At 43.6% G+C, this 26118-nt stretch overlaps 1 pseudogene; it reads left to right on the forward strand.

The window, feature by feature from the left end:
- Nucleotides 1-26118, forward strand: part of LOC112103736 — an 89466-nt pseudogene that overhangs the window by 40644 nt on the left and 22704 nt on the right.

Below are 26118 nucleotides of genomic sequence, written 5' to 3' on the forward strand. Positions count from 1 at the left end.
AAGTTCTCTTTAATACTAGCTTGTGCATACATTAAGGATGGTGTGTGGGAGAAGCTCTGTAAGGACTCGAATACATGTAAGGAATAGTGCTGCCACCTGCCTGAAAATGCAGGACAGTTCTTTCATTCCGGGCATTGTAAGAAAGTTCCACCTTCTCTCTCTCACCTTGGGCACTGTCTGACCACTAAATAGCCCCAGCAATGACTCCACATCTTAACATCTATAATTAGTGAGAATTGTCTTACCCTTCCCCTCATTTATATAGTTCCAACGGTGCTTTTACGAGAAGGATGGAGGTAGGGTGACCAGATGTCCCGATTTTATAGGGACAGTCCCGATTTTTGGGTCTTTTTCTTATATAGGCTCCTATTACCCCCCACCCCCTGTCCCGATTTTTCACAATTTCTGTCTGGTCACCCTAGATGGAGGCAAGATCCCTGCTTGGAGACTCTACAATCTCTGCAGACAATGAACTGGTGAAAAATGTAAAGCCCATTATTCCCCTCCCTATAGTTCTTTGTCTGCTATTCCTGCCTCCTCAACCACAGCAAAGAGTCAAGGAAGACGCTTTTTATTAGGGAAAGAAGGAACACTGAGACAGATATAAGTCAGATACAGATTGGCAAAGTGTGAAAAGGGGGATAGTTCTTCAGCGGCTGATGTTTCAACTCTTTTTCCTTTAAGGCTGAGCTCTCCACAATCAGCCATTGAACCATCACTGGCAGCTGAAGATCCTTATTTTACCCCAGACGAACCTCATATTCTGGAGTGCGGCTTTTCTGAATGACAACTGACCATCATCTTCCCCGCAGTGAGTATTCAGAGTCTCAGCCATTCTTCTGAGTGTACCTCAGAAATGGGTTTTCTATTTGCCAATTTGTACAGGGCTTTGGATCCTGAAAACGAAAATTAAGAACTAGAGCCTACAGCCATTCTAAGGAGGCACCAAACCCTGACTCACTCAGAGCATTATCTGAACTATGACCAGATCCAACAATTCTCTTTGAATGGAACTTGTCCTTTGCCAGCCTGCTAGTGCTGACTTATTAATATGTATGCAATGTTTATACAGAGTTCCTTATTCCTTGACTATGGTAGGAGGCAATGCCTCCTTTCCTTTATTGTAGGCTGTGGAAATACTACACAGGTTTTTGGGGTTGAGATCAGTATTATTTTCAGAAATGTTGTGGAGCCCAGACAAGTTCTCCTCATCCCTTAAACTTATTTACACAGTCCGATTGGTAGCAGTATATCTGTTCCTTTTATTGAACAGCTCAGTTCCAAACGGCGAATCTGCCTTTCTTCTAGTTCCCTTGTAGGAGAGAAGACACCAGTGATAGAATCCAGAACCTTCATCAACGGCAATCAGGAAACAACACAAACGAAAAAATACTTGTCCTATATCTCCAAACCCAGGCATCCTAGTAGTACAAAACTAGTGAGGACAAAGATTAGGAATCCTTATTTAGAGCTCATAAGTAGTTAAACCTAACCAAAACTCAGAGCTGAAAATGAAAGTTAAGTGAGTTCAGGGTTCAGCAGGAAAGAGGATTATTCCAGTCCCTTATACTGTATTTGGAAACTGCAGGTGCTGCAACTGAACAACATATTGCAACAAGGATCTACGTCATCTCTATTAACATGCTAAGAATGAGAACAAGTTAAGTTCCTGGAGCTTTATTCTGTCCATGGTGAGAGAGAGATGTTTCTACCCCCATACACAACAGATCATTCAAGAGAGGTTTATTCTCCCCCAGTGAACACTGGGAAGAGGTTTAGAGTCTCCAGCAAGACACTGATCAGAGGTTTCATCCCTCCCAGAAGACAGGGATTTGGATTATCCATCACAGAGATATGGCCACAACTGTAGAAGCTCCCATAATGTCTAGCAATGCAGCATATGAGCTGCAAGAAAGCTTTGGTGAAGTTACTAGTGTGAGGTCAGGATAATAAGGACTACAAGACCATAATCTTAGGATGCAGCCTCAGATAATTCGACAGGACTCTCCTGTATTTCAGTTGCATGAATACCCTGTTTGCTGCCCATCTATTCTATCATTAAATACAAGGTTGGTGCCACAGCGTTAGGTGAGAAGGGAAAAACTCCTTCCCTGGCACAAAGGCAGAGCCTGTAGGTAGAAACACATCAAAGAGACTGACCCTGGGCTTATTGCCCCCTGCAGGAGTGTGCACCAAAGAGATACATTTGGGGGCACCTGAAGTCTATCTGTGCTCTCTCTCCTGCACCCTCAAGGAGCGACATTACTGGCCACAATGATGAGGAGAGGAGAACCCAGCAACTACCTGGGGCAATTCCAACAAAAACATTAGTATCAAAGCAACATCTGTTTAGTCTGAACCTTTCAATTAGTATCTCAGGCTAGGTCTACACTACCCGCCTGAATCGGCGGGTAGAAATTGACCTCTCGGGGATCGATTTATCGCGTCCCGTTGGGACGCGACAATCGATCCCCGAATCGACGCTCTTACTCCACCAGCGAAGGTGGGAGTAAGCGCCGTTGACAGGAAGCCGCAGAGGTCGATTTTGCCACCGTCCATACAGCGGGGTAAGTCGGCTGCGATACGTCGAATTCAGCTACGCTATTCGCGTAGCTGAATTTGCGTATCTTAAATCGACCCCCCCCTGTAGTGAAGACGTACCCTCAGGTATCTCTGCTGTGGGAGATTATAGCATTGTCTGTGAACTTCTGCCCAAAGATCAGGGAGGGTGGAGGGGAACTGTGAACCCCCTGAACTCACACGGGGCCTATGGGTTCCCCCAAAGGAAGAATGAGGCAAGAGAGCTTAGGAGGAGGAAGAGGAGAGAAGTGAAAAGTAAAAACATGTCAGCTCTTAAATAAGTTTTGGACTTTCATTATGGTTCTCAATAATCACACTGCAGTAAGTAGCCAGTCCTCTGGCACCCACATCATATTTAGCTCTACTCTCTTATGCAATAAACACATTGTAAGTGTTTACCTCCTCCTTGCCAACCACCTGTACAGATTGCCCTGTGATCATTACAGGTTTTGTAATGGAGGTGAGTTACCTAATCAAACACACACGCACCTCTTTAATAGTGTGGTATTAACTGATGTTAAATCTCATGCTGCAGTATTTTCAGCATACGGTGTCCTATCTGATAAAGATGTCAGCTGGCAGCCCAGGGCTGGCCAGAGGATTCAGTGGGCCTTGGGTCTTCGGCGGCGGGGGCCCCCGCCGCCGAATTGCTGCCAAAGACCCAGCACTTTGGCGGCGGGTCCCGGAGCGGAAGGACCTCCCCGTCGCCGAATTGCCGCCGAAGACCCGGAGCGGAAGAAGCTCAGGGGTCCCAGGCCCCGCGACAGTTTTCCAGGGCCCCCGGAGCGAGTGAAGGACCGCCAGGCTCAGGGCACAAGTAGATGTTGGCTAAACCCTGCAAATGGTCAATGAACAAGGTAGATTATATGTTTTCCTCACACTGCCCCTTGTATTTCATAGTTTCAAAGAAATATTAAACAGTGCCTAGTTGCAAGAGTTCCACCAAACAGAGTTCTAGAATATTGCACATTCATTTCCTTTTTTTGCATGTGCAGAACCACTGACAAAGGCTGAATTTCCTAATCACCAGCTGTACTGATTGAGGAAAGAACACCTGTACTGATGTTAGAACAGCTGCTTCCCACCTCACAGGCAAGAGTAAGATGGGTTTCAAAAAACTCTCTCCTTTTGCTCACCACCTTCTCCTTTCTTCTAGTTTAGTAAATTAAAACTAAATCTCCATCACCCAGAGAACATCTCCCACATCCTCCCTACACATTTTCCCTAGTTCCAATGATATGAGCATATGAATTTACTTGATATTCTGAAGGATATGTCAATATCTCCTATGATTGCTGGAAGAATGAGTTTTTACAAGTTCTCACAAGAGAATATGGAAAACTAAACTGGAAATGTTGGGCTGCTTTTTTAGGTTCCATGTTTGTCCAAAATGGAATATTCATCAAGCTAGAAAGAAACATCTGGAAACGCCATCTGGTTCCAGACTCATCTCTAAGAAACAACTCCTAGGAGACCACATATTTGGCAGATATCCATGGGAAACATCTCCTATAAAATCACCTACAATCAGCCATAGTTTCATCTACTGGAAACATCTCCTTTGAGATGTTGTACCCTTGGACCGCATGTCCATCAGGAAAAATCTCTACTATGAGACCTCATATAATCAACTGCAATATCATCAACTGAAAGGTTATACATCCTGATTCTACTGTGAACTTCCCAGATTAAGGACTGTCTTCTGTTTTGTACTGCTGTTGGCACATCACTGAATATAATAAAATAACTCATTTTACTATTTTCTCTGGTGTTTCTCTGTTTTCTTTCTAGTCCAGAAGAATCTGCCTTCTCCATTATGTGCTCTCTCGCTCTCTCAACATGATGGTGCTGAACCTGTAAGAATGCATGAGCTTTAGAAGCTGTTCTCACCCTCCATTTTTCCATTGCACTACAACTGTGTAGCATTGCAGTATACTGGTTGAGCTGGACTATCAGCAAAGCAGTCTGAGGCCTGGTGAGAGGTGCGAATTCTGAATCACTGCATGAGAAGAGGAACCAGTAAATGCACCCCATAAGCCAAATCCACTCCTCTCTCTCTCTCTCTCTCTCTCTCTACTGCAGCCCAGTGAACACAAATTAAACACACACCCTATGCCAAAAAATTTCATTCCCAGCCACCAAAATCAATTCAACTGCCTCCCACCACTAACAGAAAAAACAAATACCTCACTCCCAATGACCAAAACCAATTCAACATTTCCTGCCCCTCCGCTGCACACCCCAGAGACCAAAACCAATACAATGTTCCCCCACAAAACTCACCCACTGTGACCAAATCCCATTTCTATTCTCCCCATAGCCACTGAAGGCTCCTCTTCATGGCCACGTTCTGGGCTACTAGAAACTCTTCACTGCTTCACCAGGTCTGAGGGAGCCATCACAGGCTTCTCACCCTGCTGCATGGAGCCATTACAGGCTTGTCACAGCTACTGCTGTAGGGAGCATCCTGAACCCAGCCACCTGCCAGGCTCTTCAAATTCCCCATCAGGACTCAGTGGAGAGACAGGCAGCCCTTCACCACCACCCTCCTCAGGCTGCTGCAAAGATCCATTCTGCATACAGCTCAAGCAGCTTCATGCTCTGGCTCCAGCTCCTGCAGTGCATTCTGGGGTAATGTGAGGTGCTGGCATCATGAATGCAGAGCAGCAACTGTTGCTTCCCAGCAAGTCCCCTACAGGAGGGAGAGAATGGTGGGACTTACGGTTCTATATGATTTAAAAAACTAGGACTCTCCTTCAATATACAGAGGAGAATTTTAAAGACAGACACAGTCATTGAGTGATGGGGCCCGCCAAGAAATTTCCCAATAATCCTATGGGACAGTCCAGTCCTGGATCATTGGTGCAATGTGGCTTTGATCACCCTCACCCAGTCAGCTGTCAGGTCATTGCATTATGGAATGTTGTAGCCTCCCCACATTCAGGATTGAACCCAGGTCCCATTTTGAGGAGGATTTGGAACAATCTTGTTAATTTAAAACAAAACCCCCACACATTTCCTGTATTTTAGAGTTGATAACTAGTATCAGTTCTGAAAATTAAGTCCCTAACATTTGCCTCCCTAACAATCCCCTAATACTACAAAGCTTTGCCTTTGGGTAAACTTTGAAACTGGCTTCTGCAAGGGCTGAGATAGGAAATTATTCAAGAAATTAATGTTGTTAGAAACCTCTGCATGACTCTGCCACTGCAAAGCCAATAGGGAAAGAGAGGGGATTGAGGATGGCCCACACTATAACTTTACCAGCCTAAAGATCAAAGATTATGAGTCAGACCACACAAAATCATGAGATTGGCCAAAAATAATCATGTCTTTTTTAAAAAGATTATTATATGTTTCTTTGATCTGTCTTGATTTTGTATCCCCCATGCCGCCCCTCAGTGTGTGTGTGAGTGAGAGAAACAATTACTGTTGCACATACTCCCAAATTTATTATTGTGGAGGACAGACTATGTTAACTTGGAATTTTTTGATCTGAGCTGCTGTTCTAGGAGAAGTGTTAAACAAAATTGTATGATGGGGTATGTTGTGGAACAAAGACCAAAAAGAACATATGTAGTTGGGTCAGGTGTGAAAGTAAGCCGGTCCGGTCCGTTGTGGCATACCGGTGAAAAGTGGCCGCCAGTATCGGCCCATGTGCCGTGGCTTTAAGCGGGGTCCTTTGCCGAGGCAGCGCTTTAACATCGTTGCCCTTTTTGCCCCCCTGGAGCCCTGACAGGGAGTGGGGGCAAAAGAAGCAGCTGCCCCAGGGCCCGGTGATTTACAAGGGCCTGGGGCTCCGGCTGCTGCTCCCAGGCCCTTTAAAGTGCCGCTGGAGCCTCGGGTGGCGCAGGCCAGGCAGCATGGATGGGCTGGCTGGGGGACGCTGACACCCCATCCCCACCCCTTCCGCCCGAGGCCCCGCCCCTTCTAGGAGCCAGAGCCGGCCCCCATACTGGTAAGTGTTGAATTTTACTTTCACCCCTGAGTTGGGTGCACAGAGATGGAGGTTTGGATTCTTTGATGGAAGCTCCCCCACTTGAAATGCTGAGGGGTTTTAATCAGAAGGGTCATTGGCTGGCTCTTGAGGAGAGAGGGAGCTGGACCACAGAGGGGGGTGAGGAGCCAGTCTGTGGTCAGGAAGGGAAGCACTACCAAGCTCTGATCAGATGAGGCTTTTCCTTTGGCAGTAAGAAGAAGGGTTACCGAATGCTCTTGTGATGTTTGTTATGTTTAGTCAGGTTGAATAAAAGCGTACTGGTTTTCCAAACCCTGAAGTTGAAGGTGTTGTCAATGCATGCGTAGCAGAGTCCACTCACTTAATGCAAGCACCACCTGGTCAAGTGTGTGCATGTGTAACCCACACACCTCTTGGGTGTGGTGTTCTGTCCCATCTAGAGCAAGAGAAAGAGAAAAGAAAAAAGAAAGAAAGAGTCTGCTGTACAGCCTTAGCTAACAGCCAGGTTGCTTTTAGCTCATGCTGTAGAGGCTCATGTACTAAGCTCCAGAGGTCCCCGCTTCAATCCTGCCTGGCAACAACCGGGGTCTGTCGGTGTTACACATGCATGCAGTTTTTTCCCTCAGTTTCTCCACTCACGGTGCACCCCATTGGCTGCTGCGTTCGTCAGATGGGTCTTTGGTGACTCAGCCCTCTGGCCAAGTCACACACAGTCCATATGTGAAACAAACCAAACCCCTTCTGGGGTATATGGTCCAGCCAGGACAATCTCGCTGTCCTCAGTAATATCCTGCAGCCCTCCATGGGCTCAGTCCCTTAACAGTCCAACAGGTTCCATCATGGTACCCTCAGTTGGGTTCTGGCTACCTGACAAAGATTCCTGCTCTGGGATGGACTAGCGCCCCAGGGCTTCCTTCCTAGAGTGCTAGTCCATCCCTCTGCCTTCCCTTGAGTCCTCAGTGACCCCAGCTCTCCAGCTGAGCCACTCCTCTTGAACTCAGTTCATGGACCCCACCTCTCCCGCTGAGTCAGTCTCAGTTCGGCCCCTTTTCAGGGGTAACCCAGTTCCAGATATAGCAGTTCTTTGGGCCAGTTTAAACTCCCTTGCTCAGGGCTTAGCCACTTCCCCAGTGACTGTTTGGAAGGGAACCAAGCCCACCCACTACTCTGGGTCCCAATCTAGGGATTCTATACGTAGCACCCATGTGCCACATCTCTTTAATTAACTACATTTCCCTAGGCCACTTCCCCATGGCCCTTATCTTCTTTGAGTCCCAACAACCAGCCAGGAACACTTTCCTTGCTCCCCTGGGCCCTACACACAGACTGAACATAGAGCCCTGCGGCTCCTTTTATATGCGCCTGCTTGGCCCTGATTGGCTGCTTTCCTGCAACCTCTTTCTGACTGGCTGTGTCCCATGCAGCCACTCTAGGCAGCTTGGAGGACTCAACTTCCCTTTTCTGGGGCAGGGTGTGGTAGGACCACAAGGCCTCCAGCAGGGGGCCTCCAGCCCTAGTACAGCCTGTCGGTTTGGAAAAAATCTGCAGGGCCCTTGGAGAGAGTGCGGTAGGAAAAGGAGCCAGAATCATCCCATATTTACAGGCAAATGGCCCTGGTGCAGGAGCTCTCACCCCAACATCTGCCCATCCCCTGCCCAGCAATTATTTCTGGCCCCCCAACTTCCAAATCAATCCTTTCCCCCAGGTCCCCACATCAGTTAGGACACGCAGCATTTCTGTGTGTCCCCCTCAAGCCCCATAAGTTCAGCTGACCTCTGTTCCCCCTGGAGTTCGTTCATCTGCCCACCCAGGCTTGGCAGAGCTGCAGTGGGGTCCCCTCTCCCCCTTTCACCCTCACTACCCATTCCCATGCCATGTTCTATGCAGGGGAGCGGAGGAGCTCTCCCGTTGCTCACAGGAGCAAAGAGGGAAGGAGGGAACGGAGCTCCCCTGAGCTGCTGGACTCTTTCTGCTGCCCCTTTCCCTGCCTGCTAAAACGGCTTCAGGCTGCAGAGGAAGGAAAAGGGGAGGGAGCTCTTCCTACAGCAGCTCTGACTGGTTGCTCTTCCCAGGCAGGCAGGCAGGCAGGAAGCCAGCCAGATGGGGATTTCCCCAGTGGGGGTGGAACTTCTTGTGTCATCACAGATTGGGATGCACCCCCACCTCCTTCCTTACCCAGCCCAGAGCCCCCTCCCTCACCCAAACTCCCTCCCAGAGCCTGCACCCTGCAGCCCTTTCTGCAATCCAACCCCCTGCCCCAGGCTCAGCCCAGAGCCCCCTCCCACACTCCAGCCTGGTAAAAGTGATTGGGGGTAGGGGAGAGCGAGTGACACAGGGAGCGGAGATGGAGTGAGTGGGGTGGGGCCTCAGGGAAGGGGTGGGGCAGGGCAGGGGCAGGGCAAGGGTGTTTGGGTTTGTGTGATAAGACAGTTGGCAACCCTAGTCTCTAACTTGCTGTATTGTTTTTTTCACCTGCATAGTGACACAATTTACATTTACCTCGCCTTCTCATTTAAAAATGGCACAGTAAAATGTAAAAAAGATATGCATGAGTTAGGACTGTCAATTAATCGCAGTTAACTTACACGATTAACTCAAAAAAATTAATCGCGATTAAAAAAATTAATCGCAATTATTCGCAGTTTTAATCACACTATTAAACAATAGAATACCGATTGAAATTTATTAAATATTTAGATGTTTTTTCTACATTTTCATATATATTGTATTCTGTGTTGTAATTGAAATCAAGTGTATATTATTTTTATTACAAATATTTGCACTGTAAAAATGATAAAGAAAAGAAATAGTATTTTTCAATTCACCTCATACAAGTACTGTAGTGCAATCTCTTTGTAATGAAAGTGCAATTTACAAATGTAAATTTTTTTGTTATGTAACTGCATTCAAAAACAAAACAATGTAAAACTTCAGTGCCCACAAGTCCACTCAATCCCACTTCTTGTTCAGCCAATCGCTAAGAGAAACAAGTTTGTTTATATGTACAGGAAATAATGCTGCCCTCTTCTTATTTACAAAGTCACCAGAAAGTGAGAACAGGCATTTGCATGACACTTTTCTAGTTGACGCTGCAAGGTATTTATGTGCCAGATATGCTAAACAAACATTCATATGCCCCTTCATGCTTCCACCACCATTCCAGAGGACATGCTTCCATGCTGATGACGCTCGTTAAAAAAATAATGTGTTAATTACATTTGTGACTGAACTCCTTGGGGGGAGAATTGTATGTCCCCTGCTCTGTTTTACCCACATTCTGCCATATATTTCATGTTATAGCAGTCTCGGATGATGACCCAGCACATGTTGTTCATTTTAAGTACACTTTCACTGCAGATTTGACAAAACGCAAAGAAGGTACGAATGTGAGATTCTAAAGATAGCTACATCTCTCGACCCAAGGTTTAAGAATCTGAAGTGCCTTCCAAAATCTGAGAGGGATGAGGTGTGGAGCATGCTTTCAGAAGTCTTAAAAGAGCAACACTCCGATGCAGAAACTACAGAACCTGAACCACGAAAAAAAGAAAATCAATCTTCTGCTGGTGTCATCTGATTCAGATAATGAAAATGAACATGCGTGAGTCTGCATTGCTTTGGATTGTTAACGAGCAGAACCCGTCAGCATGGACGCACATCCCCTATAATGGTGGTTGAAGCATGAAGGGACATATGAATCTTTAGCACATCTGGCATGTAAATATCTTGAGATGCCTGCTACAACAGTGCCATGAGAATGCCTGTTCTCACTTGCAGGTAACATTGTAAACAAGAAGCGGGCAGCATTATCTCCTGCAAAGGTGAACAAACTTGTTTGTCTGAGCAATTGGCTGAACAAGAAGTAGGACTGAGTGGACTTGCAGGCTCTAAAATTTTACATTGTTTTATTTTTGAATGCAGTTTTTTTGTAAATAATTCTACATTTGTAAGTTAAACTTTCATGATAAAGAGATTGTACTACAGTACTTGTATTAGGTGAATTGAAAAATACTGTTTCTTTTGTTTATTTTGCAATGGAAATCACTTTTGTAATCAAAAATAAATATAAAGTGAGCACTGTACACTTTGTATTCTGTGTTGTAATTGAAATCAATATATTTGAAAATGTAGAAAACATCCAAAAATATTTAAATAATGGTATTCTATTATTGTTTAACAGTGCGATTAATCACGATTAATTTTTTTAATCGCTTGACAGCCCTAGCACGAACGTTTAAATAAAAAAGAAGCACTGAAAACATGGACCAAACTGTTTAGCATTGGCTTTCTTTTGGTGATATTTCAATCTCTTTGTTTGTTGGAGGTATTGCAAATACCATAGCAAAAATGTGTGTACCAGGAGTAAGGTGGGGGCTAGTGTTTTATAGCTACCTTGCCTCATTATAGTTAGAGCTGTGTCATGCCATTTACAGTGCTACGCCCCAGTCTCAGAAATTCTGTCTGCTCCAAAAATGTTTGTTTTATTTTGGGTTATTTTAAATTTAATCTACAATTTAGAATGAATTTACATTTCATGAAAATGACTAATGTCTCTCCTAGATAAAAACTTTTCACTGGGGAATTTCTAGAACAACAAATATACCTGAAGCCCTTTTGGGGCCTTATGTCTGTGCAATGTACAGCCAATTTAACACCTATCTGATCCTAGATATGTGCACTAGAAGAGCACCTCTAGATCTACAGCATTAAAACTAAAGCCTTCACGCTTGAAGTATTTCAGCCAATGAGTGTGCAAAACATTGGATATTTGATGATGTTAATTGAAGTTAAATAATTAATTTTCTTTTTTTCTTTTCTTTTTTTCCCCTCCTAGAAACATATGTTTGCTTTGCTGCAACCAACATAAGGTTTGCAGCCAGCATAAGAGATTTGCCTAGAAGCAGAGGAGTTTGTTTAAAAAGAAAAATATGCTATTAAAATTAAGAGCCTAGTAAATAAACTATCCTATACTCAACAGACTGCTTTAAATACAGCTCATACATATGTATAAGGGTGATAATTTATCAAGCACTTTACTAGGGTCTCTGTGCAAATCTGGTACTAATGACCTACTGTAAAACTGTCAAACCCAAAGGTTTGCCCGTAAAATATTGATACATTTATCTTCACACAGTTTTTTTGTTTCATCTGCAGGACAATTGATGGCATCATCTATCTTGGAAATATAAAAGAGAAAGAAGCTGCCAAAAAGCAGTACGAGAAGGCGGTTTCACGTGGACATACTTGACTAGACCTGCAGTAAGACTCAGATCAGTGTGTACACCTTTATAGCATCGTTATTCACTTCCAGTCCCATAGGAAAAGTGTGTTCCTGTGTTTCATAGGAGTAATTTGAGAAGCCTATATTTGATATCAAAAGAGCAGTTACTTACAGTGGTTCTTTGAGAGGTGTTGTCCACACAGATTCCACTTCTGATGTGCAAGCACCACATGTATGTGAAATCGGATTATTTTTGGCTAGCAATGTCCACTGGGGCTGCCTTTGTGCCCTGGATATCCTCGCATCCTCACCCCAGGGCATAAAAGGCCAGAGCAGATTCAGCCATTCCTCAGCTCTTTTGCCAACATGGAATCCTATTGTTGATCGAGTCTGTATAAGCAAGGAAGGAGGGTGGGTCTTGGAAATTGAATGAGCTCTAGCTTACGTGGGTGGATCTAACCTAGCGATCTAATCATAGGATCTAATACAGTTAGATAATACCCAGTTAGATACCCATTTAGACAAACTGGGTGGAAATGGTGGGACCCTTAACCCTATCTGCAAAGGCTACAGACAGTGTGAGGGAACAAAGATGATCATGATCATCCCTGTCTGTTGACATAATGTATGGCTGTGGGTGTTCCCCGTTATCAGCTGGATCCCTGAAGCAAAAGTAGAAATGCTGTGCATGCGAGATATATGGCTCCGAGTGCCAGGATATTTATGTGAATATGAGTTTTCTGGGGGGACCAGAGGCCTTGTGTTTGAAGGTGCTCCAGATGAGCTCCCATTTGAATGTGGAGGCATCCATCACCAATATCTTGGTAGGCAAAGGTGCAGAAAAGGGATGCTCCATTGCACACGTGAAGCAGGTCTTTACACTAATCTGATGAGGAGAAGACTTCTCGCAGGACCTTCATCTTCATGTCCATCTGGTGCTTGCTGGGTAAGTACATGGATTTCAGCCACCCTTGCAGATGGTTGAACTCTGGCATGCTGAGTGATGTAGATGCAGGAGGCCATGTGACTCAAAGGCTGCCTGAGGCATGCTCTTGCAGACATCTCTGGGTGAGCCTGCTGATTGATGAGATTCACTATGGTCTGGTACCTCACCTGCAGTAGATAAACTCTTGCTGACCTCAAATCTAACACAGCTCCTATTCTCTACTTTGGGTTGGCAAAAGTGTGTTGTGGGGTTTTTTTGTTTGTTGTTTATTTTTATCTTGAATCTCATTGTGGTGAAGAATCCTAAAATCACACAAACTCAGTTGGTCACCAGCTGGGGAAATTTTCCTAAGATCAGCCACTCATCCAGGCACGGATCTTCCTGAATGCTGTGTTGTTTTAAGCTGGCTGTGATGAGGGACTTAGAGAATACTCTCAGTGCCATGAAGAGCCCAAAGACCAGCACCCTGTATTCATAGAGAGTCTCCCACTATGAATCTTAAGTATTTTCTGTGTTCTGGATATACAGACAGCTGGGAATAAGTGTCCTGAAGCTTGAGAGCCAAAAACCAGTCATGAAGATGAGGGGATAATTGAGGCCAGATGACCATCCTGAACTTGAAATGAAAGTTGAATCTGTTGAGATGTCTCAGGTCTAGAGTAGGACACCAGCCTCCCTTTCAATTTGGGATTAAAAAGTGATGGGGGTAGAACCCCTTGCCTCTGCATTTCATGTATTCCAATGCTCTGAATTGCAGTATTCATTTTAGCAGTATCTCATGAGAGGGTTCCTGAAGAAGGCCAGGGAAAGGAAGGGACTGGAATTGGATAGAATACCCCTTGTTTGTAATTTCCAGGACCCAATGGTCTGATTATCATTTGGACCTCTTTAGGTATTCCAGAAGATTGGAACTGTGAAGCCCTGTGTATCACAATGGAAGTGTCTGTTGTATGTAGCACTGTATCAGAGACATCTAAAGCAGCCTGCAGATATGTTTGGGCCACTAACTCTCTTTCAGACACTAGAGACTTTAGTTCTCCCTATGTTCCTGAGGAAACTGCTCTATGCATTGTGATATCTTGTCCCAGGACATATAGTTGTATTTTGACAGAAACATCTGATAATTCAAAATGTTCATTTGGACACTAGCCAAGGTTATTGGTGCCAAGGAGTTGGTACTAGGGAAGTGCACACCATGGTCGCAGGCAGTACCATGAGGATACATTGACCATCCAGTGGTGCTAAGGCATCAGAGGATCCTGATGTGGGCCATGAGCCACCTTTTGGCTGAGGGGCATAAGAGACAGAGATCTGTTTTGTGTCTAATTTTGCTGGTCACTGGCAAGGGTGACCTTAACCTATGCTCACTCTGGGGGTGATGCTCTGCCTACTTCTTTCCAATGATGACTAGGTGAAGGAAGACTTGACTGCTCTGCCCGATTTAGTAGTTGAGGGGTTTTGATCCATTTGATGAAGAATGAGCCTGGCAGCTTGATGCAGAGCTGCAGTTCACAGGAGCACTAGCCAAAAGTGACCATTCAGGCTTTTTGGGATCTTTCACCTCAGGCTCTGAAGAGGCCCTCATCAAGCACTCTACAAGACAGGGCTTGAGCTGGGTCTTCCTCTCTTGCTGCATTCTCTTGGAGAAGGAACAGCAGATCGATCATTTGCCAAGGATGTAGCCTTGGCCAAGGCAGAAGTAGTACCTAGAATGCCCAGCATTGAGCGGGATAGCAGCCTCACAATAGGAGGCTATCCCTATGAGTCCTGAGTCCTAGCACCAAGGGTATCCCCAAACCTATTCTAAATTTTAGGGGGATGAGGGGGGTTGCCAATGGGCATAAACAAAAAACGAATAGCTATACTAACTATATTAACCACTATTAACTACCCAAACAAAAGATTGTATGGTAGTCAGAGTAAGTGAACACTACAGGATTTCTGTCTTGCTGCCATGAACAGTAAGAAGGAATGGAGGGACAGTTGGGCCTGCACCGCCCTGTATGCCCTCTGGTGGGGGGTGCAAAGACTATCCAGTGTGCAGGTGCTGCCCCAGTGGGCATTGCTATCCAAAAAGAATCTGATTTCACATGCATGGGACATGTGCACACCCAAGAGTGGAATCTGTGTGAACAATGACTCAGAGAAGAAACCATTTTTCTTATTCACCCTGATATGGCATTAATTTTGTAATTGACTCTGCATTTCCTTTTACCTGGGGACTTCAGCAAAGTGCCAAACTTGACAAACATTAATTGTGCCTCATCACACCACTAATATTTTCCTGCCTCATAGGGAGGTGTAAATTGAATAACATATTTGATTAGCATTGATCTGCTGAATCTAATATAGGCATTTATACTGAGAACACCACAACAGTATCTTAGTGCCCATTTGACAAGATGAATGTTTTTAAATACCACGTGGCAATTATTTGACTGTTGGATGTATGATTGTGTGAAATGGTGTTAAGAGACCAAATTTAATCTCATTCCAGCCATTCAGTGGTTGGATTTAAACTTTGTTCTCTGTGCTTTGGCCATTTTATTGTCATTCCTAACTCATTTTGGGAATTGGTATTCTATCCTATTCAGGTCTTCTACCACATGCATCTCTGTGTTATCTATATAGTCATTGCAAAAAGAGGTGTGCATTTACAATTAGACAGGTAACTTGAGATCGCTATCTTGGTTTAAAAATCCTAGTGGAGACAAGGCACAGGTAGTGTTTACCTTGGTGTAGGTAGTTGAGGTCAACCCCAGATGAGGGGAAGGATATACCTGACCTCAGCTAGCTAGGTCAATCTTATATCTTCCTGTCCAGGGTTGACCTTGATGAGTTACATCAAAGTAAAAATGACCTGTGCCTTGTCTCCACTAGGTTTCTACATCAAGACAGCTATCTCAATGTAAAAACAAATCTATTAGAATTAGAACCAATCTATTAGAATTCTTTGAGGGTGTCAACAAGCATGTGGACAAGGGTGATCCAGTGGATATAGTGTACATAGACTTTCAGAAACCCTTTGACAAGGTTCCTCACCAAAGGCTCTTAAACAAAGTAAACTGTAATGGGACAAGAGGAAAGGTCCTCTCATGGACCAGTAACTGGTTAAAATATAGAGAAAAAAGAGTAGAAATAAATGGTCAGTTTTCAGCATGGAGAGAGGTAAATAGTGGTGTCCCCCAGGGGTCTGTGGTGTCCCCCAGTCCTTTTCAGTATATTCATAAATGATCTGGAAAAAGGGGTAAACAGTGAGGTGGCAAAATTTGCAGATGATACAAAATTACTCAAGATAGTTAAGTCCAAAGCAGACTGCGAAGAGTTACAAAGGTTTCTCACAAAACTGGGTGAGGAGACAACAAAATGGCAGAAGCCCTCTATACCAACATTCCACACAAAGATGGACTACAAGCCATCAGGAACAATATCCCCTGTAATAAGAACAGGAGTACTTGTGGCACCTTAGAGACTAACAAATTTATTAGAGCATAAGCTTTCGTGGGCTACAACCCACTTCTTCGGATATGTCACAGCAAACCTGGTGGCTGAACTTTGTGACTTTGTCCTCACCCACAACTATTTCACATTTGGGGACAATGTATACCTTCAAGTCAGCGGCACTGCTATGGGTACCCGCAGGGCCCCACAGTATGCCAACATTTTTATGGCTGACTTAGAACGCTTCCTTAGCTCTTGTCCCCTAATGCCCCTACTCTACTTACGCTACATTGATGACATCTTCATCATCTGGACCCATGGAAAAGAAGTCCTTGAGAAATTCCACCATGATTTCAACAATTTCCATCCCACCATCAACCTCAGCCTGGACCAGTCCACACAAGAGATTCACTTCCTGGACACTACAGTGCTAATAAGCGATGGTCACATAAACACCACCCTATACCGGAATCCTACTGACCGCTATACTTACCTACATGCCTCCAGCTTTATCCAGACCACACCACACAATCCATTGTCTACAGCCAAGCTCTAAGATACAACCACATTTGCTCCAACCCCTCAGACAGAGACAAATACCTACAAGATCTCTATTAAGCATTCTTAAAACTACAATATCCACCTGCTGAAGTGAAGAAACAGATTGACAGAGCCAGAAGAATACCCAGAAGTCACCTACTCCAGGACAGGCCCAACAAAAAAGTAATAGAACGCCACTAGCTGTCACCTTCAGCCCCCAAATAAAACCTCTCCAGCACATCATCAAGGATCTACAACCTATCCTGAAGGATGATCCCTCACTCTCACAGATCTTGGGAGACAGGCCAGTCCTCGCTTATATACAGCCCCACAACCTGAAGCAAATACTCACCAGCAGCCACACACCACACAACAAAAACACTAACCCAGGGACCTATCCTTGCAACAAAGCCCGTTGCCAACTCTGTCCACATATCTATTCAGGGGACACCATCATAGGACCTAATCACATCAGCCACACTATCAGAGGCTCGTTCACCTGCACATCTACCAATGTGATATATGCCATCATGTGCCAGCAGTGCCCCTCTGCCATGTACATTGGCCAAACCGGACAGTCTCTACACAAAAGAATAAATGGACACAAATCAGATATCAAGAATTATAACATTAAAAAACCAGTCGGAGAACACTTCAACCTCGCTGGTCTCTCAATTACAGATCTCAAATCGCAATACTCCAACAAAAAAACTTCAAAAACAGACTCCAACGATAAACTGCAGAATTGGAATTAATTTGCAAAGTAGACACCATTAAATTAGGCTTGAATAAAGACTGGGAGTGGATGGGTCATTACACAAAGTAAAACTGTTTTCCCATGCTAATTTTCCCCCCTCTCTGCTATTCACACCTTCTTGTCAACGGTTGGAAATGGGCCATCCTGATTATCACCAGAAACGTTTTTTTTCTTCTGCTGATAATAGCTCACCTTAATTAATTACCCTCATTACAGTTGGTATGGCAGCACCCATTTTTTCATGTTCTCTGTGTATATATATTTTCCTACAGTATCTTCCACTGCATGCATCCGATGAAGTGGGTTTTAGCCCATGAAAGCTTATGCTCAAATACTTTTTTTAGTCTCTAAGGTGCCACAAGTACTCCTCGTTCTTTTTGCTGATACAGACTAACATGGCTACCACTCTGAAAAATGGCAGATGAAATTCAATGTTGATAAATGCAAAGTAATGCACTTTGGAAAACATAATCCCAACTATACATATAAAATGATAGGGTCTAAATTAGCTGTTACCACTAAGGAAAGAGATCTTGGAGTCATTATGGATAGTTCTCTGAAAACACCCACTCAATGTGCAGCAGCAGTCAAAAAAGCTAACAATGTTAGGAACCATTAGGAAAGGGATAGATAATAAGACAGAAAAATATCAGAATATCTCTATATAAATCTGTGGTATGCCCACATCTCGAATACTGCGTGAAGACCCAGTTGCCCCATCTCAAAAAAGATATATTGGAATTGGAAAAGGTTCAGAGAAGGGCAACAAAAATTATTAGGGGTATGGAACAGCTTCTGTGTGAGGAGAGATTAAAAAGCCTGGAACTTTTCAGCCTGGAAAAGAGGAGACTAAGGGGGGATATGATAGAGGTCTACAAAATCATGACTGGTGTGGAGAAAATGAATAAGGAAATGTTATTTACTCCTTCACATAACACAAGAACTGGGGTCATCTAATTAAATTAATAGGCAGCAGGTTTAAAACAAAAAGAAGTACTTCTTCACATAATGCACAGTCAACCTGTGGAACTCGTTGCCAGAGGATGTTAAGGCCAAAACTATAACTGGGTTAAAAAAAGAACTAGATAAGTTCCTGGAGGACAGGTCCATCAGTGGCTGGTCAGGGATGCAACCCCATACTCTGAGGGCACGTCTTCACTACCCGCCGGATCGGCGGGTAGCAATCGATCTATTGGGGATCGACTTACCGCGTCTAGTGAAGATGTGATAAAATCGATCCCTGATCGCTCTGCCATCTACTCCGGAAATCCACCGCGGCAAGAGGCGGAAGCGGAGTCGACGGCAGCGTGGCAGCAGTCGACTCGCCGCCGTCCTCACAGCCAGGTAAGTCGACCTAAAATACGCAACTTCAGCTACGCTATTCACATAGCTGAAGTTGCGTATCTTAGGTCGAAACCCCCCCCCCCCCCCCCCCCCCCCCGCCCCCGGGTCCCCACCGCCCGTTTGCCCGAACCTGGGAGTGTAAGACAGGGGATGGATCACTTGATGATTGCCTGTTCTGTTCATTTCCTCTGAAGCACCTGGTGTTGGCCACTGTCAGAAAACTGGATACTGCACTAGATGGACCATTGGTCTGACACAATGTGGCCGTTCTTATATTATTATCTATATCTGTAGTGAAGACAAAGCCTGAGTGTCTTCCAGTAGTGCTTTAAGTGATGTGACTAGTACCTGTCACTGCCGGAGAAGCAGTTTGCTGCTCTCCAAGAATCTCATAGCTTTTCACCATATATTTAAATCATACAGACTGACATACAGCAACAGTCTCACATTAAGAAGATTCTCTGGTTTCCCTATCTAGACACAGAGTGGGTGTGACATAGGGCAGCATCAGTGAAAGCTTCCCCACATTGTTCCATCAATGTTTCAACTCTGCCATGGAGCAACCACCTCTTATCAGGGTAGCTCAGTTTCCATAATTATTTAATCCTTGATGCCTGAAAAGAGGCTGCTAAATCTAGTGCGAGTTTTTGTGATGTAGACACATGTCCACTAACAACTAGGCTAATGCAACCTGCCCCATTTACACAGAGCACCAAAGAGCTATTGATTTCAAAATGGACTTTTGGTTACTACCACCCACTTGAGCCAAATTCAAATCAATATCCTAGGGCAATGGTTCTCAACCAGAGGTATGTGTTCCCCTGGGGGTACAGAGAGGTCTTCCGGGGGTACATCAACTCATCTAGATATTTGCCTAGTTTTACAACAGGCTACATAAAAAGCACTAGCAAAGTCGGTACAAACTAAAATTTCATACAGACAAAATGAGAAAGTAAGCACTTTGTCAATAATAGCGTGCTGTGACACTTTTGTATTTTTATGTCTGATTTTGTAAGCAAGTAGTTTTTAAGTGAGGTGAAACTTGGGGATACACAAGACAAATCCGACTCCTGAAAGGAGGACATACTCTGGAAAGGTTGAGAACCACTGTCCTAGGGCGTAGCCTCTAACCACTGGATCCTGCAAGGTGTTGAGCACTCCTGTGAGATGCCGAGCACCCTCAACCCCTACTGACTGCAATGCACCTATTAGGCTGAAGCTCCAAATTCTCAGTACTTTCTAGTTCACACTAGGAAATCTCTCTTAATTAGCTGGCCAATCCAAGTCACTTTCAAGGACTGTCTAGTCAAAATACCTACTGCTGTGTAGGTCAGAATTGAAACTGTACTTTTAGGCATGTTAAAAACTATAAGAACATTACATTTATATTGATTCTTAAAACAAATGAAACCAGGGAAAAGATTTAATGGTTGTAGTGTGACAGCAATTTCTTATTGATAAGAAAAAGCATCCAGGGGATTCTTATATTGGTATTTTTCTGATTTGTAGTTATTGTGCTTAACATTTCTAGGGCCTCTGGGAGAAAAACTGAAAAGTTCACCGTTTCAGTCAACATTGTAGCAGCCAGCAAAGTCACTTTTGAGCTCACCTATGAGGAGCTTTTGAAACGGCACTTGGGAAAATATGAGATGTTGATTAAAGTAAAACCGAAGCAGCTAGTCAAACAATTTCAGGTAAATTGCTCTGGGATTTCATTTATATTCAGCAGCGTTAATATAGAGCAGTTAAAAACTCTAGTAGAAACAGTGGGCGAAGAAGGGCACTGCTCCTAGGTAATGCCAGCTAAGTGTATATTTATATCTTAAGCTGTGTGCTCCAGGAGATAAATCCATTTACCACTAATAAAGATGAGTACAAGAACAAATAACTAATGTTTCAGCTGTCTGAGCAGCCTTTATCAAAGGCTTTCTGTTCATTTTTTCCCCATAGTTGTTGCAAAACAACATGAAACAGGAAGTTATTGTAATGCATTGACAAATGCATGTGATCAAGGTTCCTTCCTGTGGCTGGCTCCAGTGATTATACAGCCTGCTGTGTTTGCTTAAGCTTGATTTATACTGACAACTGTGGTGGCCACAGTTTATGCTGATTATTCCATAGCAATTGCACCCAACCATTACAACATCCAGGACCATGCTGTCAATTCACAGGGGCATGAGACCAGGCTTAATTTGCACATGAATTATCATATATTTTAAAATCAATAATTGCAGCCACAATATTTTGTCCACGTCCAAGTATCTATAATATCTATCTTTTTAATAGAAAATGCTAGTTTTTCTAGTTCAACACTAAAACCCATGCATGATCAGTGGATTGATGCTGCATTGAATCAGCTATGGGTTGTATTTCTGTCCTGGTCCAGTTGCTGGTGAAGGGATGGGGAAGGTGCTATCCCTTCTTATTCTTGGCCTGTTAGCAAAGAATTTTCTGTGTGGGCCGTGCAACCCAAAAAATATCCCTGACCATCAGTTAACTGAGAAGGGACCCAGTCCTCCTCAAGTCCCATTAGAACAGCAGAGTGGAAGAGGCTTTCCCCAGATGCCCTCTCTCCACTGCTGTAGCTGATATATATCTATATATCGTATGTACATATATATGGTAGTTGGGCACAGAGTTGTACACTCTGCTTTGAGGAGGAGTTGCAGTTTGGCAGCTGCATAAGCACTAAATCAGGGGTGCCAAAACTTTTCCTCTTACACTCCCCCACTTACCAGTACTGGAATGTGACCACGCCCCCAGGCCAAGGGCCAGGAGCAGGGTCCAGGAGTCCCAGCCAGGTGGTGCTCCCTCCCTACCCCTGTGTGGGGGCTGTCCCAGGCCCTGCCGTGCCCCTCTAGTGGGGAACGCCCCACAGTTTGGGGATCACTGCACTAAATAGCTGCCTCAAAGGCAGTTATTGGGACTGGCACAAGCAGCTGCAGTGCCCAGACAGCCCACTCAGCTCCTGAAGGCTCTGCTCACTGGCTCCACCATCATCCTCACTTTGCCCCCTTACAAACTGCCCTGGTCTGCCCACAGAGTTGCTCGTGCTAAACATCCTTTACACACAGCCTGCTATGTGATTCCACCCTCCAATGTCTGGCCTACTAATTGTTTTCACAAAATATTTCAGATTGAGGCAAACATCTTTGAGCCACAAGGTATCAGTGAGCTAGAAGCACTTGGATCATTTATCAAGAATGACTTGACTCAGACCATTGAAAAATCTTTCTCTAGAAAAAAAGGTATAACTATTACTCACCTTAATGGAGAATACATGTGTTAAACTTGTTGAGACACTGCACTTTTTTCATGAGAATAATAAACCCTGATGCTGTCCCTGGAAATGCAGAACCTAACTGATGAGTTGTCACTGGCTTCTCATCTGGATTCATTTGCTCTCAAAGAACCTCTGCTTTTTGCATTCTGTACCAATCTGGCCATAAGCACAACAAGCAATCCAGTGACTACTTAGGGCCCTGCACAGGTTTGCATCTTTTAGGTCAGCCTGACCTCCCTACAGCAAAGAATTGAGAGGAAGCAATTGATAGCCTGATTTACTTACACACAAAATATGGACACACACACCAGAAGGTTGCCAGTCTTATCTGAGGCCATACAAAGCATGAGATTAGCCTTGATTATGTATGCAAGAAAAATCAAACCATACATCTGTTGTGTCCTTTGCTCTTTACACAACATACATAATATGAAGGAAGCACAGAGGCATGGTAGGGTCCAAATAACATGTCTATTAAGTGCATATAACACTCAAGGCTTCGCTACATATATACACTGCTGCTGCAGCAAGGTTCTGGTGGCTTCTGAAACATAGAAGACAGGGAGGACAAGTAGAGGATTTCACAAATTATATATTAGGTCGTATCCCTCTAAATTATGTATATATATATATATAAATGATATATCTTGACTTTAGCAAAGCTTTTGATACAGTTTCCCACAGTATTCTTGCCAGCAAGTTAAAAAAGTATGGATTGGATGAATGGACTATAAGGTGGATAGAAAGCTGGCTAGATTGTTGGGCTCAACGGGTAGTGATCGATGGCTCAATGTCTAGTTGACAGCCGGTATCAAGCGGAGTGCCCCAGGGGTCGGTCCTGGGGCCGGTTTTGTTCAACGTCTTTATTAATGGTCTGGATGATGGGATTAATTGCACCCTCAGCAAATTCGCAGATGACACTAAACTGGAAGGAGTGGTAGATATGCTGGGAGGGTAGGGATAGGGTCTAGAGTGACCTAGACAAATTGGAGGATTGGGCCAAAAGAAATCTGATGAGGTTCAACAAGGACAAGTGCACAGTCCTGCACTTAGGAAGAAAGAATCCCATGCACCGCTACAGGCTGGGGACTGACTGGCTAAGCAGCAGTTCTGCAGAAAAGGACTTGGGGATTACAGTGGATGAGAAGCTGGATATGAGTCAGCAGTGTGCCCTCGTTGCCAAGAAGGCCAACGGCATATTGGGCTGTATTAGTAGACGCATTGCCAGCAGATCAAGGGAAGTGATTATTCCCCTCTATTCAACACTGGTGAGGCCACACCTGAAGTATTGCGTCCAGTTTGGGTCCCCCCATTATAGAAGGGAGGTGGACAAATTGGAGAGAGTCCAGTGGAGGGTAACGAAAATGATTAGGGGGCTGGGGCACATGACTTACGAGGAGAGGCTGAGGGAACTGGCATTATTTAGTCTACAGAAAAGAAGAGTAAGAGGGGATTTGATAGCAGCCTTCAACTAGCTGAAGGGGTGTTCCAAAGAGGATGGAGCTCGGCTGTTCTCAGTGGTGGTGTCAGATGACAGAACAAGGAGCAATGGTCTCAAGTGGCAGTGGGGGGGTGGGGGTCTAGGTTGGATATTAGGAAACACTATTTCACTAGGAGGGTGGTGAAACACTGGAATGGGTTACCTAGGGAGGTGCTGGAATCTCCATCCTTAGAGGTTTTTAAGGCCTGGCTTGACAAAGCCTTGGCTGGGATGATTTAGTTGGTGTTGGTCCTGCTTTGAGCAGGGGATTGGACTAGATGACCTCCTGAGGTCTCTTCCAACCCTAATATTCTATTTTTCTAATTTCTATACATCACAATACCTCAAAATTGTGTTTTTCCCAAGATACATTTGAAGTGCCTTGTAGTGGAGACAAGCTTGATACAATGATCCAAGCACAGGATGTATAGGTAGGAGGATGGGATATGTGGCAAATCTTTTGGTGGATTACTGTTAAGGAGAGGTGTCTTTTTTGCTTTTATTATTGGTAGCCCATGAAAACTTATCTGTACATTACATGCCTAGAGTATTGTATTGCAATAATAAATTGCAATCATGTCTAAGTCTTAAAGTAATGAGTTGTGCTGCTTTCTGCATTTAATAAATTACAAGGTAGAAGGCAAGTATATATGATGATTATGAAAAATATTCAGTATTTACATATCTTACTGGATACAATAGTTGGATATATTTTGGGAAATTATGTGGTAGAAAAATATATTTCACTTTATTTTTTCTGTAATTTTATAAAATTTTGGATTCTAACCTACTGCTTTTCAGGGCCATGTGTCTTTCAAGTCAACTATTGATCAACAGCGAACCTGTGAGAGCTGCTCGACATCTTTCTTGGATGGAGATTTTACTATAAAATATGATGTGAAAAGAGACTCTGCAGGCAATTTACAGGTAGATTCAATGGCCATTTGGGGGAGGGACGGGTGTTAAAGCCCTAATCCTGCAAAGTCCCATTGAGTTCACCTGTGTAATGTTAATTATATGTTTAAGTCTTTTCTGGTCAGCTCCTACATTTTGTGCAGGTGATATGCACAACCTGCATGTTCTCATCTGCATCATGTTCTTTGTTTTTCAGATTATCAGTGGATACTTTGTGCATTTTTTTGCACCTGTGAATCTCCCCAGGGTGCCCAAGAATGTGATTTTTGTAATAGACATTAGTCACTCAATGTTGGGTCAAAAAATGGAACAGGTAACTTACCAGAAACTTGAGCATAAAAAAGGATGCTCCTTGGCACAGCACATTTCTTAAAGTAAAATAAGCAGGATTAATCAATTTCAAACAAAGTTGCAGAGTTTATTTTTATTACTTAAGAGTGATCTGTGAGGACTGAGGTTGCAGATGTTTTTTCCCCAACCTCATTCATAAACCACCCTAGCTAGTACTTTACTATCGCTCAAAATGCCATAAAGCTCTTTTAACGACCAGCACACAACTGTTGGTAGGTTGTTCTATTATACTCTGCTTCACTTCCAGTCAGCTAAGCAACTGTATCATGGTAATAAATCCTAACACGACAAAACACTATCTGAGGTTTCACAGGTGGATTGTGTAAATTCTATTACAGTTTTAAAAGTCACTTGCTTTGCCAGAAGAATTCTGAAATGAAGAGAGGCGTTTTATGTGCCCCTTATATCTTTACCCAGAATGCTCTTTCAATCTAGGATTAACTCCGTAATTAATACTTTCCAGCTCTCAGCCATTTCATATCTGAGGTCTGGTATCGGAACTTTGGCAACAAACTGAATTGGGCTATACAGGCATGCTGACTCCATTCATGTCTATGCTCTGCAAGCCTGAACTGCATGGATATTCTTTCCCAGTTTTAGCCATTTTATATCTTTGTGTCTGAATTCCTCTTTAGGGCCATGCTAATGTTGTGAACATAGTGTAAGGTTTGCCTTTTTTGCTGAGGCATTTGGGAAGGAGCTAGAAAGAACATAAGATAGGATGTTTGATCATCTGGGAGTTGTAATGTAGTGGAGTCATGTTGGGAATGAATTATTGTTGCAGGCACTGGAGTTTAGCAGTTCAGTGTAATTGTTGGTTGTGTTGGTCATTATTGCAAAAGGCATTCAGAGCAGGGGATGAACACTCCTAGCATGTGTGTTAAAAACTGAAATAAGTACATACATTGTAATACCTGCTTATTCATCTAACCTGAAACTTTCCACGGGAAAAGGTTGGTTTTGACAAATTTCCTATTCTGAAAAAAACTTGGAAATGTTTTGAAATTGTCAAAACTTCCTATTTTTGACATTTTTGAAATGTGCGGTTCCTTTTTTGGTTCAAAATTTCAGTTAATTTATAGTAAAAATAAATAATTAAAATTATTTTGATTAGCCTTTTTAATTTAGAAGATTTTGATATTATAGATATTAAACATTTTGACTGACCGAAACCAATGGTTTTTTTCTCAGATTATTGGTTTGTGAACATTTGAGATTTTGACTTTCTGTCACAATTTGGAACATGAAAATTTTTCAAAATCTCAAAAATTTTCTCAGAAGAAAACTAACTGTTTTAGCTGGCAG

Source organism: Terrapene carolina, unplaced genomic scaffold (genome assembly GCF_002925995.2).
Source record: "Terrapene carolina triunguis isolate 2854851 unplaced genomic scaffold, T_m_triunguis-2.0 Scaffold232, whole genome shotgun sequence".
Lineage (NCBI taxonomy): Eukaryota > Metazoa > Chordata > Testudines > Emydidae > Terrapene > Terrapene triunguis.